The 19,711-nt window shown below is 37.3% G+C and overlaps 1 long non-coding RNA gene across 1 annotated transcript in view; it reads right to left on the reverse strand.

The window, feature by feature from the left end:
• Positions 1-6,726: 6,726 nt before the first annotated feature.
• Positions 6,727-19,711, reverse strand: part of LOC148163732 (uncharacterized) — a 57,656-nt gene continuing 44,671 nt past the window's right edge. The window contains exon 3 of the long non-coding RNA XR_015768768.1: positions 6,727-6,919. This is a non-coding gene — a long non-coding RNA (uncharacterized LOC148163732). The remainder of the gene's footprint in view (positions 6,920-19,711) is intronic.

Below are 19,711 nucleotides of genomic sequence, written 5' to 3' on the forward strand. Positions count from 1 at the left end.
TGATGTGATGAAGGGGATACTCTTAAATTTTTAGTATTCTATACAAAAACCTCCAGTCTAGTCATAAGAAAAACATCAGACAAAACCAAATCTGGGGACAACTTACAAAATTCATATTCCTCAAAACTGTCAGGGTCATGAGAAACAGGGAAAGTCTGGTAAACTGTCACTAAGGAGACATGATGACTAAATGCAATGTGATTTCCTGGATGGGAATCTGGGATAGAGAAAAACATTAGTAGCAAAATGGAATACATTTTGGAGTTAATAGTGATGTATCAATATTAGTTTCTAAATATTGATACATGTAACATGTTAGTGTAAGATGGTAACATAAGGGGAAACTGGTGAAGGGTATATGGAGAGTCTCTATACTACCTTTGGAATTTTCTGTAAATCTAAATCATTGCAAAGAAGTTTTTAAAAAATCCCCACATAGTTACAATTGAAAATGATACTAGACTGTTAAAGAGATATTGTAATGACATCGTGAACTTAGAACAAATGGTCTCAAAATCATCTCCATCTACCATTTGTAGATGGATAACTACAAATTGCTTAAGCTACTTACAGTTACTTCATTAATACTAGACTGGTTCAGGTTCTAGATCCTAAGGAAACAGAAGCTCAAGTGTAGAAAGTGTTTCTAATGAGATTTCTGGAAAGCTCTAATCTTTACAAGGTCAAGTGAGACAGTGTTTCTAATGAGATTTCTGGAGAACTCCAACCTTTACAAGGTCAAGTGAAAGCCACCAGTAGGTACAATTAATCATTCTATTGTCTTCTTCAATTTAAGATATTTGTTGTTAGGAACCTATGTTTACAAAATAATTTTTTAAATCAAATTCTTTAAGTTATTTTCCCCCACAAAATCATAGAATCACCTTGAAAAATCTCAACGAAAATATTGCCTCTACTTAAGAATACACATTTTTAGAGCAGCAACATTGGCAATCAGCTAAGATTTGTGTAGGAAATCAGTATGTCAGAATTTTAATCTTGCTTTCCCCCTCATTTTTACAATGACCTTAGAAACTTATTTAACATGTTCCTTGGCCACCAAATGAGGTTAATGAAATTCTGTAGGTTAAAAAAAAGAAATAATGATGTCATCATAAAAAAAAACTTAAAGTGTTAAATAAAAATATCTACTGTGGAAGGACGTTTTACCACTTTGTGATAATGAAAGAGATATTTATTTTCTCCAGTTTCCTATTTATTAACAACAAAATTAGATGTAACAACAACATTCTTGCTGAGAAACAGAACCAAATGCGGTAATGAATGAAATAAAGTTAATCTTCAAAAACATACCCCCCAAAAAAAACACATTCAAAATATTTTTTTTCTTCTAAAGAAACTTCTTCCAGGAACCCAATATGAATTTAAACACCCTAGGTTGCGATTAGCATAAGAGCCATTGAGCTTCAACCTTTAAAACTTTCAAGAAATTCAATTGTCAATTGACTGTCAACAAAGACATTGAGAGAAAGAATCTCTCCAAAGTATATCAACATCCTTATTTTGGTCTCTGATTTTGAATTAACTTTGGGGAGGTGTTTGAGTTCTTCTGCCCTCAAGATATGTAAGGGTGGGGTTACATGCAAGAACTAGAATGTATAATTCAAAAGGGTTTAGGAGGGACATCAGGCTTATTCATTATATATTTTGCCACCTCACAGAGGTCCACATGGGGGCACTCTTTTGCTGAGATTTTTCTACACATTTTAAGGCTAAAACAGATTTTATGATAAAGAAATTTGTTAACACATATATATTTCATTTCCCACATTTATTTCAATTTCATCATCCTAATCAATCTCTTCTTTTGCCATCTTTCTGCAGGTGATTTTTTTTACTGTGGTAAAATAGACATAAGATTTGTCATTTTAAAGTGTACAGTTCTCAAAAAAATGAAGTGTATAGTTCTGCAGTATTAAGTATATTCACATTGTTGTACAACCATCATCATCATCCAACTCCAAAACTTTTTCATCTTCCCAAACTGAAGCTCTGTACTCATTAAACAGCTCCATATCCCCTTCTCGACAACCTCTGGCAACCACCAGACTTTGTGTCTCTATGAATTTGATTACTCAGGTACCTCAATCAAGTAGAATTATACAGTATTTGTCTTTTTGTGACTCATTTATTTCACTTGGCATAATTCTTCAAAGTTCATTCATGTTGTTCTAGATGATTCCTAAGATGATCTTTCTCTAACCTCACTAAGTACCCAAAACTTTAGAAAAAAAACTAAGTTAAATGAGGCTCAAATTATTGGCACTTCTATATTTGTGCTAGAACTGTATTGATCTGTTATCCATTTTTTTTTTCTCCATCTGTCTACAACCCTCAACTTCCTAACTCACCATTATTTGGTGAGTCAAATTCACAACCATTATCTTTACTAATTTCATCGCAGAAATGTATGCCTTACTGTGAGCTTCAATTCTCATTTAAAGGATTTATCATTCTACATTTGCAGTTGAACATAGGTTGGGCCCAACATGAGGCTTGATTCCAGGACCTCGAGATCATGACCTGAGCTGAAGGCTGCTGCTTAACCAAGTGAGCCACTCAGGTACCCCCAAAATGTCAGTTTCATCACACAGGCAAGAGAAGAAAAGTGTCAACTGGGAAAATTTTAACCGGCTTAATGAACTCTGAGACTAGATGATCTTCATTATTATCATTTTCCCTTTCTGCATTGATGTTTCCAAAAACAAAACATGCACATAAATAATCAAACAGAAAGACCCACAGTGTCTTTTCGGGATCTGATGTACCATTAAGAAAATGAAAGAAATATTTTTGGAGTAGCAGATTATAATATTGTAATGAAACTGGCCTGAAAATACCATAGCAGTCTCCTTATAAGAGCCAGAGAAATTACTCCAGAAATAGGAAAGATCTGAAAGCTCTAGGTAGATGCCCCAGTTGCTTGGTCCAGCCACACTGGAGGAGGTCATCAGAGGATGTGACCACTGATTGACCTCTGAGCTGAACTCCAGCAATCAGAGGCTACTTACACCCTTTCTCTGTCCTTAAAGTGTATGTTCTGCCCACTGTTCTCGAGTTAGGAGCCACGTGAAGAACACAGCTGTGAGAGAGCAAAGTGTTGTTGAGACCCTCTGGACTGAGCCCAGGTAAGGCCTATATAAATTTTCACGGGTTTGGTGGGGTGCGAAGATCTGCTTGTTCTGAAGTCATGAAGACCAGCCTCATGTGTAAGTTTCCTTGCTTATTAAAACTGCCACCTACCAATCTGGAGTGGCCTGCCTCTTTCTTCGGTCTCTTTCTGTCCTCTGTGTATGGGGGTCAGTCTCAGATTTTCTCTTGGGGAACTTGGGTTGCCAACAACAAGCCACTTCCAATGGCTTCTGCTTTTACGGATGTGGTAAAAATGACACTTGGAAATTGTTTGAGAAAACATACCTGGTTCTAGAGAAGCAAGGTAAACGAGTTTGTGGTCTCTTGAAATTGTATGCTAATACTTACTGATCTTTGAAGTTAGAGAAGGAATTGGTGTCCCCAAAGAAAAGACAATTGTAGAAGAAGAAAGTGTTCAAAATTCAGTTATATTATCAATAGGCATGGAGAGGTCTAAGAGTAATATTCCAAATGATTTTTTCCCAAAGAATCTATTTAAAGGAGGGAGCTGTATAGGTACCCCCACCTCACCCTTCTGTTTTCTGTTTGTTTTGCTTGTTTGTTATTTTTGAGAAGAAGAAAACCTGCCTTGGTCCTGTTGAAAATGCGGATCTTTGACAGAATAGTTTCTGAAATCTTTTTCACATCCCCAACCCCTGATTATTCTGGCTAAGATTAATAGGCTAACCAAAAATAAACTCTCCCAAATGCTATCTAGTTCATTGTTGATCTACTAGAGAAAAAAATATAATTAGTGATAATTAATCATGGAGGCCTTTCTTTAAAAGAATGTTTAAGCCATGGCTCAAGGCTCAAAATAGACAGGGTTCCTCATACTTCATAAATTTTTGTTTTCTTTTCTTCTTCTATAAAAGAGCTAGAATCTGGTTTAAAGGCTCAAATGAGAGTTTTTGATGGAAATAAAAACCTTTATTTGTTAAACTCTATATTATATGTGGTTACTGTTCTGGGCCAGTTGCATTTGCTGAAAGCTTAGGATGGTCATTCCAGAGATAGGGGAGAGAGAATTTTAAAAGGACTGAATAATGGGTGATCTAGATATAGCTTTAAATTTTGGAAGTTTATTTGACTTTACCATTGCATTGAATGTGAGATGTTCCCTTCTTTTGAAGATATCGGTAAGTTATTTTGGGATCTGACAGGTTTAGGTTTTCTGGACCACTGAATAATAATAACTGCTAGCATGTACTTAATTTATGTAAGGTGCAATTACACAAATATTATGTGGATTGTCTCATGTACTCTTCAAAATGACCCTGTGAGATAGCATTGAGGAACCTGAAGTTGCTAAAGGTTAACTTGAGAGCTTATACATAATTGGAGAATTAAAATACAAGCCGAGGCAGTCTCACTCAATACCACAACATACGTCATGCTGCCTCCCTGGAAGAATCTTTAATTTAAGCAGAAAGATTTCTGCTCCTACTATTTTTGCAATTAAATAACTGTTTTACGACTTCAGCAAAGCACTTGACCCGAATCCTAATCTGTGCAATGAGGGTCTTGGATTAAATGCTTTCTCAAGTCTCTTTTCCTTTCTTATGGCAAGGGAGTGTCCTCCTGCTGACTGAGGTCATTTTTCTTTCAATGGCTGGCAGAGGGGCTTTGGTTCTCCTATAATTCACAGTTTATCAGAGCCAGTAGACTATGAAGTCTGTTTCCCTCCACCAGCCAAGAAAGAGCAGGTGGCTGTAGATTTCTCATGTTATGGGGGAAGCTATTTGTCAGTGATAACCTAGATAACTGGATAGCTGCAACAACTCTCGCTTGGCATGTGGTATGTTTTGATGCTAATTGCCGCCTCATCTGTGAGCACTTCAGTTCTTGTTTCACATACAAGCCTGGTGAATATAAACACAGAGGTAACTAATTTAAAAAAAAAATAACGGAATCAGCAACCTGGAAGTTTATTTCCTCTCTTTCTGGTTGAAGACTGTTGTTTACTGAAAAATCCTCCACTGGTTGTTTGGAGCTTTAAGATAGAAGTGGAATGAAGATACTTGATAATGTGGTTACTGTGCAACCACTTTACAATTATATAGGTTCCTACCATAGTAGGTGAGATGAAGGGGGTAATAAAGTGTGCTCAGGCAGTGAGCACATGGAAGATATTTGCCATACGACAGAGCCACAGTCGGAGATCTGGAGTTGGAGACTATATGAGTAAGAAAGAAATGACATAAATTACAAAGATCTGCATTGATAGCAAGAATATGGGACTTATATTACACAGTTGGATGGGCATAGTCTTACCAGAAATGGCCTTAGCTTCAGCGAAGGGAGACACACACATTGGGCCTTTGGGTTTTGTTTTTTTTTTAAGATTTTATTTATTTATATGAGAGAGAGAGTTAAAGCGCAGCGTGCACCGAGCATAAGCATGAGCAGGGGGAGAAGCAGGTTGAAAGAAGCAGAGGGACAGGAGAGGGAGCTAAGCGGATTCCCTGCTGAGCGGGGGCCAGACATGGGGCCCCATCCCAGGACCCCGAGATCATGACCAGAGCCGAAGTCCGATGCTTAACCAACTGAGCCACCCAGGCACCCCAACACTGGGCCTCTGAAACAAGATTTGCTTTAACCAAATTTCAGGGAAGATGGAGAAAAAAAAAAAAAAGGAAACTAAGAATATGGTATTCTTTACTCTTATTTAATAAGACTTGCCAAATTTAATCTTTACGGGAATTTTGTAATATAGGTGGTACTGATATCATTGTATACGTGAGAAAATGGATACTTAAGAGATGTGCAATAACTTGCTCAAGATCACATTATAGCTGGGAGTAAATCTGGGATATGAGCATACAACTTGTGGTTCAAATCTAGTATTTTTCTCACTACTTGTGCTTGGTAGGTGATCATTCAAACTTATAGTTTCTTTTATATTGTCAGTGTTCTCTTTTATGAATTCCACAGAGAAAGACTATTGTGTGGTGAACTTTCTTTTCATTTCTACGAAATATCAGGGACTTAACTCTGACCCTTTCTGGTGGGCTAACTGAATTTCAGAATAGGCTACATACTGATTTTATTGCATATATTGCATTTTGTTGCCTATATAACTTCCTCAAAGTATCACATTAACTTAAATAGGGAAATTGTGTATAGTCTAATAAATAAGGCAATTGCAAGTTACTTAAAGTGGTCTTCATGATTTAGCCAGTCCAGTCTCTGACTCATAGGTTGAAGGCATGGCCCCACCGAGGGAGTTCTTGGTGTGTCTGTGGCCTGGCCAAGGTTAGAGGAAGGTGTGGAATTACGTTCTCTGGAGTAGGAATAAAAGAAGGAAAGTGATTATTTAACATCAGAGAGTTAGAGCTAGATAAGTATGATGCTACATAGAGTATAGTGTGCTCTTATCTAGTGTCATATTAATGAGGATGATGGGATATCACATTGTATAAAGTCTGAATGGCTTTCACATACCCCAACTCATTCATTCTTACTATAATCCAGTGAGGGACACAGAACATACTTTTTCCATTTCTCCCTTTCCCCCCATTTAGTAGGAAATTAAAATAATCAAGCAAAAGTGCTTAAGTTAATTTACCTGAGGTCCCATAGGTACAAGAGAGCAAATAAGCAAACAACTTCTATCTTCTAGTTTTTCCTTGTCCCTTTGCCGCTAGGAACACTGGTGTTAGCAACAGCTTCATTCTCTTGACTTCTCATCTGCAACTTCTCCCAGGTATTCTTTGTACTTTTTGTTGTAGGGAACATGGGCCAATGATATTAAATTTATGGTTACCTGAAATTAGATTAAATGGGTTATATTTTAAAAATGAGCCATATACAAATAAGCATAGACTTCTGTGTCAATTTCAAACATTTGAATGTAGCTTTCAGCAAAATCTTGGGTGAAAATTCTCTCAAAGAACTCAAAGAAATTACTAAGTAATTATTTCATAATTGTCCAACTCAATTTAACACACCATGTACTGAGTGCCAATTTATGTGCAAATCATAGGATTAGGTACTGTGGGAGATAAAATAAATTTTATTAAACATTGTCACAGCCCTTCGGTGGTTTATTAATTATGGAAAAAAGAAACACAATCTTTACTTTTTATTAGTTACTCCTTCCATTGTTATATTAAGGATTCAAGAAATTCACAATAATAAACTTTAGTAAAATGAGGTACCTAAATCGTCTGGCCTTCTAAGATTGCCCCCCCTTTTCTTTTTAAGATTTATTTATTTTAGAGAGAGAGAGCGAGCATGGGGAGGGGAAAAGGGAGAGGGTGAGAGAAAATCTCCAGCAGGCTCCTCACTGAGCACAGAGCCCTACGTGGGGCTTGACCCCAGGACCCTGAGATCATGACCTGAGCCAAAATCAAGAGTCAGATGCTTAACTGACTGGGCCACCCAGGTGCCCCAACCCCTCTTTAAAAAAAAAAAAAACAAATATAATAATTTGTGTTAACCAAGTGACATTTGACGGTAGGGAATTTAGCTCTCATTACAGCCACAATATTTGAGAATTCCCAGGAATATTTAAATGTCTTGATGAACACCCATCAGCTCTTCTTAACTCTTGCTCAAGTTTTTGTTTTTTTTAAAGATTTTATTTATTTATTTGTCAGAGAGAGAGGTTGAGAGAGAGAGAGAGAGAGAGAGCGTGCATGTGCACAAGCAGGGGGAGTGGCAAGCAGAGGGAGAAGCAGACTCCTCGCTGAGCAAGGAGTCCAATGCAGGACTCGATTCTAGGACCCTGGTATCATGACCCAAGCCGAAGGCAGACGCTTAACCCCCTGAGCCGCCCAGGTGCCCCTCAAGTTTCTTTTCTCATTCACTTCTGACACTATCATCATTGCTTCTTCTGCAGGATATTCTAAATACCTTCAATTCACTGTTTTATTGTAAAACAGTGTCAACACAATGCTGATGTTACCTTTGTATCAGTTATATATTGCCATAATAAGTGATGAGTAACAATCACAAAACCTGAGTAGTGTTCATTCAACAATATATGATTTTTTTAAAAAGATTATTTATTTATTTGTCAGAGAGAGCACACACAAGCAGGGGGAGCGGCAGGGGGAGGGGCAGGCAGAGGGAAAAGCAGGCTCCCCACTGAGCAAGGAGCCCGATGCTGGACTCGATCCCAGGGCCCTGGGGTCATGACATGAGCCGAAGGCAGGTGCTTAACCGACTGAGCCACCCAGGTGTCCCTAAAATAGAAATCTTAAGGAAATGAGATAAAAATATAAATTTCAATTTCCTTTCTACACTGGAATGGACTTAAATATACACCTCCTTGGTACCTGGTGCTCGAAAATTTGCATTTTAAATGTTTAATTTTTGTTTCTCCTAGTTTTATTGAAAAATAAATGACATGTTACTGTATAAGGTTAAGGCATACAGCATGATGGTTTCATTTGCATATATTATAAAATGATTACCATAAGAGGTTCAGCTAACATCCATCTTCTCATATAGGGACAATAAAAAGAAAAGAAAGTAGAATAAAAGAAAAAAAGATTTTCCCCTTGTAATGAGAACTCTTAGGATTTACTCTCTTAACTTTCCTATACACCACACAGCAGTATTAGCTACAGTCATCATGTTGTACATTATATCCCTAGTACTTATTTATCTTTTTTAAAAATTTTGTTATGGTAATCACCATATATTACATCATTAGTTTTTGATGTAGTAGTGTTCCATGATTCATTGTCTACATCTAACAATATATGATTTTTTGCTCATGTGGTGTGGGCAGTCAGCTAGATGGTTTTGCTGATCTCATCTGGACTTGTTCTCATGTCTAGGAGTCAACAAAACTGTCATCCAATGTAGTAGGACCCTGCTGTGACAACTGGGGAGGCTTGCCTGTGCTTTGCATGCCTCTTGTCTTCTAGCAGGCTACCTGGCACCTGATCTCATGTAGTGGAAGAGGGCAAGAGCAGGCGAGGGCTGGCTCTTTTCAAGATTAGCGTAAGGAATACAGTCAAAGATATTGTAATAGTGATGTATCGGGATAGACAGTGGCTACATTCGTGGTAAACATAGCGTAATGATAAACTTGTCAAATCACTGTGCTGTACACGTGAAACTAGTATAGCGAGTCAACTATACTCAAATAACAACAAATAAATAAGGAAAAAATAAAAAGTTTTAAAATGATGATTAAAAAGATCTGCTTGTGTTACCTCATCTAATCTCCCATTGTCCAAAGCCAGTCGTATGCCCAAGGCCAGCATGAGAGCACAAAAAGACATGGATATAGGACAAACTCATAAAGTAGTTAAAGCAATGAGAGGACCACTTTGCTGTCATTTTGGAAAAATCTACCACATTGTGAGAAAAACTGAGAATTATAGTTAGGAAGTCAGTTACCACCTAAAGAACTTGAGTTTTTCATTGTCAAAAGTAATTATTTGTAAGTTATCTGAAATGACATAAATGAATTCGAAAGTCCTGTTTCAATTTTAGAAAATGCCTGAAGTGGTTTTTTGAACTTAGAAAATAACTTGAATGCAATATGTTTATTTTTAATATCCATAATAATAGGAGAAGAGGTGACTGGTTTTCTTTTCCTTTTTTCTCTTCTTTTCTTTTGTTATTGTTATTTTTAAAAGATGAGTTGAGAATTGGATATAGAAATTAATATGTTATATTATGTTAAGCTTTTTAACTCATTTAATAGAGTGTTGAACTTGCAGATTGGATATATGTGGGAAAATCTTTGTAATTTGTAACTCAGAATATCTAGTTAGACTTAGGAAATGCCCATAGAAAGTAAAACTAAAGTACATTTAGGGAAAAACATTAAAAAAATCTATTTCCAAAATACTATGTGGCCCTTTTTTTCCTTCAAACTAAAAAAAAAAGTTTTCTATCGTCATTTATGCATAAAAATACATCTGTTACAGCACCCGTTTTTGCTCAGTTTTGCTTTAAAAATCTGTTGCTCAGTAAAATGGATATTATAATAGTCCTGGCGTTTATGGCAACTTTGAGAATGTTATCTATTCTTAGCTTTACTGAAGTGAGTTTTGATTTGAAAAATAATTTTAAGAAGACATAAAATAAAACCACCTCCAATATAACTTATTTATTCTCTTTTTGAATGTTTGAAATTTTTGTAAGATAGAAAATTGGAAATAGGACAAGAAAACTCTTTTCTCAAACAAGAGAAGTCAAGTCATAGCCATGCTGTCCCTGGTGGCCTTGCCAATTTTCCTGAAGATAAGTACTAATTAATGTTCCCTGAACACTGTTAATGTTTATTTAACTTTTAAAATCATTTAGGTGTTTATAGTTAAATATGAAATACTTCACTGGACATAAAGTGCCCAGCAATAGCATCGCTGGTGATTTCTATTTTCTAGGCATTTTTCTATGGATCCATTTTTATCGTCACTATGGAGAATGTAGAAAATACCAGCAAGAAAGAAGAAAATAAATATCACCTGGAATCCCACATTAGGGAGCAGGTGTATATCTTCCAGTTTTTTCAGTGAACATATTCACATATTCATTGATACACATGTTTATAGGAGTGGAATCATATGCTGTTTTGCAGCCTTCTTTTTTCACTTTACAATATATTGTGAATATTTTTAATATCATTTTATGTTTTTCTGCTATGTAACTTTAATGGTAGCTTAGTTTCTACTCTATGAATATACCACAATTTTATTTTATTTAGACCACAATTTTAAAACAATTTACTATTGGATATTTAGATTATTTGCATTTTCCCCTATTGTGAACAAATTTATGACAAATATAAACCTGTCTCTTTTTTTTTTTTTTTTTGGTTTTGTTTTGTTTGGTTTTGTTCCATTTTGTTTTTCTTCAGTTTGGGGAGGAGGGACCAGAGCATTTCACTGAATTTTGTACATAAAATGGTAGTGCCTTTTCTCTGAACTCTCAGTTCCCTCTGACCCTCAGTAAAATTTCCTTCAATTGTACATTTAATTATTCTGCTGTTGCATTTGTACCGATCCTTAAGAAACACAAACATATGTATGCTCACTGTCATCCATGTCTAACATGTTCTGTGCTTGACAAGTGTTCTCTATAGCTACGTCGCACTGGACATGGTGTTCAGACCAGCCACAGGAGAGCTTATTAGAGATGCACAATCTCAGACCCCAGACCCACTGGATCAGAACCTCAGGTACCCCCCATGCTCACTGAAATGTGAGAAACACAGTCTACACTGATTATATTTTCTTCAGTATACACCGTGCTGTTTCCAACCTTCAGTGGAGGTTTAATTTCATGATTGTATTTTAGACTTCCTTGCAGAAACATTTTAATCTCAGCATGTTTGTCTGCTCGAGCTTCCATTAACAAAATATCACAGACTGGGTGGCATAAACAACAGAAATTTATTTTCTCACAGTTCCGGAGGCTAGAAGTCCAAGGTCAAGGTCTCAGTATAGTCAGTTTCTTTTGGCTGGTAGCCTCCTTCTCCCTGTCCTCACATAACCTTTCTTTTGTAAACACACACACACACACACACACACACACACGCACACACACACACAGTGGAACATGTTCTCTGAGGTTTCTTCTTATAAGGACATTGATTCTATCGATCAGGGCCCCATGCTTATGACCTCAGTTAATCTTTTTTTTTTTTAAGATTTTTATTTATTTATTTGACACAGAGAGATAGAGCAGGAACACAAGCAGGGGGAGTGGGAGAGGAAGAAGCAGGCCTCCCGCTGAGCAGGGAGCCCAACGCAGGGCTTGATCCCCAGACCCTGGAACCATGACCCGAGCCGAAGGCAGACACCTATTGACTGAGCCACCCAGGCACCCCGACCTCAGTTAATCTTAATGACTTCCTTAGAGGCCCCATCTCCACAAAGAGCCACACTGGAGGTTATGGCTCCAACATATGATTTTGGGGAGGTTACAAACCTTCGGTCCATAATTCGGCATTTTTTCCTTTTCATCTTACTGTGTTCATCTTCCTCTTTCTTCTCATTCTATTGCTTTTTCATCTCATAGTGTTGCTTTTTGGTTTCTCTATTATTTTTATCTGATTCTCTTTTCATAGAAGCCATGGGTCCTTTATTGATAATATCAGCTTATTGAACTTTTCTCTAGAATCTTATATTTTTAGAATTTGTTTCCTTTAAACATTGTAATTGTCACACTTTCCTTTTTTATTGAGATATAATTGACATATAACATTATATGTTCCAGATGTACATCTTTACCCATTTCTCCTACCCCTCACCCCTGCCTCTGGTAACCACCAGGCTGTTCTCTGGTATCTATGAGAGTGGTTTTTTTTTTTTTTTTTTTTTTTTTTTAAGATTCCACATACAAGCGAGAGCATATGGTATTTGTCTCTCTCTGTCTGACTTATTTCACTTAACGTAATACCCTCAAGGTTTATTCATGTCACAAATGGCAGGATTTCCTTATCACTCTTTCTTCTACAGCAAAATTCATTCCCTTTTCTCCCAGAAGTTCAATATTTGTTGTGTGTGTTCTACTAATTTCCACCCAAAGAAATTTAGTCCTAAGTCAGTGTTTGTCAATAGACCAGAGAATAAATGGCTAAGGTTCCACTCTTGGTAAACTTTCCAAATCTCTAGCTGAAATGCAGACTGATATACTTAGGTCTATCTCATTTCCAGGTTCTTGCTGGCTTTCATTAAATGTTTCTGTTGAATTCTGAGGCAGTTTTTGAAACCAAACCCACTGGTTAGTTATTTTAATTGACGTGGTATTTGAAGAATTTTTATCACCAGACTATTTCCCCCTAAGTCTTTATTTTTTAATTAATTTTTATTTTATTATGTTATGTTAATCACCATACATTACATCATTAGTTTTTGATGTAGTGTTCCATGATTCATTGTTTGCATGTAACACCCAGTGCTCCATGCAGTACGTGCCCTCTTTAATACCCATCACCAGGCTAACCCATCCCCCCACCCTCCTCCCCTCTAGAACCCTCAGTTTGTTTCTCAGAGTCCATAGTCTCTCATGGTTCATCTTCCCCTAAGTCTTTAAATCAAAGAGCTACCTTCAATTGCCCCTACATGCTGGGAGTTTCTGCCTTTGTGTACATATAGGAAACAAATAGGGAAGGAGATGGGGTTGACCCTCCTCTGTGGTGTTATAGAGCAGCACTGTGAAATAGAGTTTGGCCGCTGATCTTACACACTTAGGGGCAGGTATAAAGCACTTTCTAGACTCTTCCCCACCTCCCCAAATTCTCTCTTTCTCATTCTTAAAAAAAATAAATTCTCTCTATGAGGTAAAACTTGAAAAATTTTCTACCAATCCTTTGGTACTAGCCTTATCATTGGCAGACTTTGCTTACAATTCCAGCACACAGTGGTCCACATTAATCAATAGTAATATTGTGAGTTTTCATCTGCTTTTCTGTGCTATCATTGGAGATTTAAGAGAAATTGAGTGAGGCTTCCTTCAAGTTATTAATTAATTCATATTTCTAGCTGGTTATTCCAATGCTTTTATTTTACTTTGTTTTTCATCCAGGGAAAGGTCAGGGCTTTCTTAACAAAACTGAAAAATGTTGGTCATGAGAGAGAAAGAAATTAAGATTTTCATGAGAAAGTCAACTTCCAGGAAGATGGCAGAGTAGGACACATGTAGATAACACCCACATCAGTATAACTGACCCAGAAAATTATGCAGACACTTCACAGAACAGGCTCTCCACAGTTAACAATAGAGAAGAGGCCATACTGAAAAGGGTAGGAAGGGCAGGGATGCAGTCAGGAACCAAACTAATCTGTGAGACTAACCACAAAAGGGAGGGACACCACAATTGTAGAGAAGAGAGAGGAACAGACCCCACAACAGGCACTCCAGACACAGGGGATCAGCACTAGGAATATAAGTCCCCATAACATTTGGCTTTGAAAACCGGAGGGACTTAACTTTGCAAGTTTTTATAATTAGTAGGGTGTAACACCAGAAACTTTAAAAATCAATAAGCTCAGCTCTGGGAGACTTGGAGGACAATAGGAAACAGTCCCTGCCCTTGAGAGATAGCACAAGAAACAGCCCAACTGAGTTGCAGCACAGAAATAGCATTTTGAAAAGTGCATAGGGTATATAAGAAGGAGATTTATTTACTAAGCTCACAATGTGTGCTGGAGGGGCAGGGATCTTTAGGAGACTTCTTCAAAAACAAAAGAGCTGGTGGACACCATATCTCTCCTGTACCTCCCAGCCTGGGTACTGGAACATCTACAGGAACCAGTAAGAACACTTGCAACCTAGCTTGCTAACACTGTGTGTCCAGCCCCTGTGCTCTCCTGTGGATTGTCCCATCCAATCTGCACACTAGCAGAAGTCCCTCCAAGGTGGTTCCAGGTTCTATATTGCAAGTAGATAAGTGCATTCTTTGCTAACACCGTGTGCCTTGCCCCCCCACCCCCTGTTCTCCTGCAGAAAGCCCCATTCAACCTGCCCAACCTGGCAGGAGTCCATCCAAAGCAGACCCAACAGTGGTCGGAACCACTCCAAAGTGATTCTTGGGGTCAGGGGGAGATAACCACACTTACAGGTTCCATTGCAGTCCTAGCAGTGGGCTGGGGCATACATCTGATCTCACAGCTGAACTCACTCACCAACAGAAACATCACAAGGGGCAGCACAAAGAGTTAACTCAGTAGTTTGGGGTTATTGCAACTCAAATAGATTGACTGGGGGCAGACATCTAGCCTGACTGCATGCCCTGCTCACTTAAAATGCCCCTCAGGTGACAACACAGGGAGAGTGCCCTGCAGTATGGAGCTACCATAATTCAGACAAACATCTAGTCTGACCCAACTCAAGCCCAAGACAGCCCCAATTGGCCCCTTAATAGCAGAGGGAGCAAACCCTGGCCACAAGGTAAAGGGATATTGTAGATGACTGGACTGTACAAATGTGGCACAACCACAAGAGTAGGGTGAACATAGCACACATAGGAGACACCCCTGAAGCAACAGTTTCTAGTGAACAGGTGACATTGTACTACAGGGCACTACAGGACCTCTTCTTCATGAGTCCACTACTTTCAAAAATAGGAGACGTAATTGACTTTCCTAATACATAAAAACAGAGAAAATGAGGAGACAGAGGAATATGTCCTAAATGAAAGAGCAGGAAACAACACAGCAAAAGATCTAAATGAAATGGAGATGAGCAATATGCCTGATAAAGAATCCAAAGTAATCATCATAAAGACACTCAAAGGACTTGAGAAAAGAGTGGAGGATCTCAGTGAGACCTTCAACAAAGATAAAGAAAATATAAAAATAAATCCATCAGAGATGAAGAACTCAGTATCTGAAAGTAAAAATAAATGAATCATAGCAGATTAGAGGAGATGGAAAAACAGATCAGTAAGCTGGAACACAGAGTAATATAAAGCAACCAAGCTGAGCAGCAAAAAGAAAAAACAATATTAAACAATGAAAAGAGATTAAGGGAACTCAGTAAACATCATCAAGTATAATAACATTCACATTATAGGGATCCCAGAATGAGAAGAAAGAGAGAAGGGGCAGAAAAATTATTTCAAGAAATAATAGCTGAAAATTTCCCAAATCTGGAGAAAGAAACAGAAATCCAGATGCAGGATACACAGAGTACCCCCCAAAAAATCAACCCAAGGAGGTTCACACCAAGACACATAATCATTAAAATGGTAAAAAGTAGTGATAAATATAGAATTTTTATTTATTTTTAAAAGATTTTATTTGAGAGAGAGAAAGAGAGTGAGTGAGTAGGTGGGGAGGGGCAGAGGGAGAAGCAGACTCCCCACTGAGCAGGGAGCCCAATGCGGGGCTTGATCCTAGGACCCTGAGATCATGACCTGAGTTGAAGGCAGATGCTTAACCAACTGAGCCACCAGTGATTCCTAAAGACAGAATTTTTAAAGCAGCAAGAGAAAACAGGTATATACAATGGAAACCCCAGAAGGCTATCAGCTGATTTTTCAGCAGAAACTTTGTAGGCCAGAAAGAAGTGGCATGATATATTTAAAATGCTGAAAGAAAAAAGTCTGCAACCAAGAATACTCTATCCAGCAAGGGTTATCATTCAGAATAGAAGGAGAGAGAGAGTTTCCCAGATAAACAAAAGTTAAAGAAGTTCATCGTCACTAAACCATACTTACAAGGAACATTAAAGGGGATTCTTTGACTGGAAAGGAAAGGCCATAAACAGGAGTAAGAACATTAGGAAAGGACGAAATTTTACAGGTAAATGGAAACATATTGAAAGTAGGTTAATCACCGATAAAACCAGTATGGAGGTTAAGGCACAAAAGCAGTCAAAATCAATTATGTGTATAAAATGCAGTCAAGGGAATCACAAATAAAAGAATGCGGAATCTGACATCACATACGTTAAACATGGGGGGGTGAAAATTTAGCGCTTTTAGAATGGGTTCAAAATTAGGTGACCATTAGGTGACTTAATATAGACTGCCATATGCATAGAATGTTATATATAAGCTTAATGGTAACCACAAATCAAAAACCTGTAATAGATATGCAAACAGTAAAGAGAAAGGAATCTAGTCATATCACTAAAAAAAGGCTATCAAAACACAAGGGAAGAAACCAAGTGAAGAAAGGAACAGAGAAGAACTACAAAACAACCATGAAACAATAACAAAATGGCAATAAGTACATACCTATCAATAATTACTTCGAATATAAATGGACTAACTAATAAAGAGACATGGGGTGACTGAATGGATAAACCAGTGAGGCACATCCATATGCTGCCTATAAGAGACTTGCTTCAGACATAAAGACACATGCAGGTTGAAAGTGAAGGGATGGAAAAATATTTATCATGCAAATGGACGTGAAAAGAAAGCAGGGTAGCGATACTTATATCAGACAATATAGACTATTTTTAAAAAATTTTTAATCAGACAATATAGACTTTAAAATAGAGTGTAACAAAAGACAAAGAAGGCAGTACAAAATGATAAAGGGAACCATCAAATAAGCAGATAAAACAATTGTATAAAGTTACATACCCAACATAGGAGCATCTAAATACATAAAACAACTATTAGTAAACATAAAGGAAGAAATTGATAGTAACACAATAATAGTAGGGGGCATAATATTCCACTTACATCAATGGGTACATCATCTAGACAGAAAATCAACAAGGAAACAACGGCTTTGAATGACCCATTAGACCAGATGGATCGAACAGATATATTCACAACATTCCACCCCAAAACAGCAGAATATACATTCTTTTCAGATGGACATGGAATATTCCCCAGAATAGGTGATATGTTAGGCTACAAAACAAGTCTCAACAAATTAAATAAGATTGAAGAAACCCAATGCTTCTTTTCAGACACAATGCTATGAAACGCTATGAAATCAACAATAAGAAAAAAATCTGGAAAGAACACAAATACATGGAGGTTAAATACCATGCTACTAAACAATGAATGGGTCAACCAAGAAGTCAAAGAGGAAATGAAAAGCTACATGGAGGCAAATGAAAATGAAAACACAACAGTTCAAAATCCTTTGGATGTGGCCAGAGCTCTTCTAAGAAGGAAGTTTATAGCAATACAGGCCTACTTCAAGAAGCAAGAAAAATCTCAAAGAAACAATCTACTTGTACACCTAAAGGAGCTAGAAAAAGAAGAACAAACAAAATCTAAAACCAGTAGGAGGGATAGGGATAAAATTTTGAGATTTTTTTAGGCTATATAGGGTTGTTAAATAAATTTGGGGAAATACTTGAGAATAATATTGCAAATAGATAGATTATTACCAGAATATTAAGCTTATGTTAAATTTTCTTTATAAGAAATAAGAGATAAAGTAAGTAACACTGTAGTAGTTTAAGAATATGTCCTCACATTTTTTACATCCTTCCCTTTAAAAGGTGCAGCCGAATTTCCCTGCCCCGGAGTGTATGTCAGACTTAGTGACTGGTTTCTTACAACTGGAGTGTGGTGGAAGGGACAGTGTATGACTTCGGAGTCTAGGTCATAAAAGACATTGCGGATATGACTTTTCTCTTTCTTTGGTCATTCACTCTGGGGAAGCCAGCCACCTGCTCTATCATGAGGACACTTAAGAAACCTGTGGATAGAGTCACATGAGGAGGAGCTAAAGCTTCCTACCAAAAGCCAGCAACAACTTGGCAGCCATGTAAGTGAGCCACCTTGGAAATTGAACCTCCAGCCCAGTCAAGCCTTCAGATGTCAGTTCCCCTGTTAGTTCTGACCTCATTAGAGACCCCAAGCCTCAGCTTGGCTAGTCTGTTCCCACAATTCCTGAGCCACAGATACTGTGAGGATAATAAACATTTATTGTGTTAAGTTACTATGTTTTGGGCTGATTTGTCACGTTGCAATAAATAATTCTACACAAATTGAGGTTTATTAAATTAGGAATTGAAGAAGAGAAATAAAAATCAAATTCTAGAACCCAGACAGCAAATTCTAAAAGTTTATGATATTAGTTATTTTTTTTTTTACATCATAATATAATTACTTCCTCATTTTTTTCTGGGCAAAATTGGTTATGGAAAAACCCAACTCAACTGTTAATGAAAGAGAAATATAATTTTCATTTAAAAAGGAAAGCACAGGGGTGCTTCGGTGGCTCACTCAGTTAAGTGTATGCCTTCAGCTCAGGTCATGATCTTGGGGTCCTGGGACTGGCCCTGCGGGGTACTCCTCTGCCCCTCCCCCCACTTGCATGCATGCTCTCTCTCTCACAAATGAATAAATAAAATCTTAAAAACATAAAAAGGAAAGCACAATTTTATTATAGGTTCTAGATGAAACTAGATTGTATGATCTTTTCTGACCTTCCCACAACTGTTTTGTTAGTTTATGCTATCCTTTTATGGGATTATTGAACTGCTAACTAAAAGGTACTTCAGAAGACAACTGCCATAAGATTTTTGACTTACTGTGAAATGGATAGAATTACTTGCCACTTGCACAATACACCTACTATGAAATACAATTGTTTGCATGCTGTGGATTTATATAAGTTTTCTCACAAATAACTGTAGAGGTATTGGTAGAAACTTGACCTCATAGTTAGACTCCTCCTAACCACCTGTTCCAAACTAAGAAAACTGCCTAGCAGATGTACTTGGTGCATAAAGGAATATCCGAATATGGGCAATTGCCAAGACTTGGTGATTTTCTAAAGGATTTGGGCAATGACCAGGTTTAGTTTTGAAATAAAGAACATGGATTGTTCTTTCTAAAGGGCCATTTTACAAGAGAGTGTTTTAAAGAATTTCTTTGATTTTAGATATGGTACATAACTACATACGTTGTTATTTGTTGTATTTTTAATAGACTATTAGGCACATATACTCTCTTACCCAGAAAAAATATAGAAGAGTTCTCTAAAGAGTGTTAGGCACATTTTATTTATTTTTATTTTTAATTTTTTAAAGATTTTATTTATTTATTTGATAGAGAGAGAGAGAGAGAGCAAGTGAGCACAAACAGGTGCAGCAGGAGAGCAAGAGGCAGACTGATCTCAGGACCCCGGGATCATGACTGGAGCCAAAGGCAGATGCTTAACCA

Source organism: Eumetopias jubatus, unplaced genomic scaffold (genome assembly GCF_037043125.1).
Source record: "Eumetopias jubatus isolate StellerSeaLion01/CBP00866 unplaced genomic scaffold, mEumJub1_p1.0 scaffold_8, whole genome shotgun sequence".
In the NCBI taxonomy this organism is placed as follows: Eukaryota; Metazoa; Chordata; class Mammalia; order Carnivora; family Otariidae; genus Eumetopias; species Eumetopias jubatus.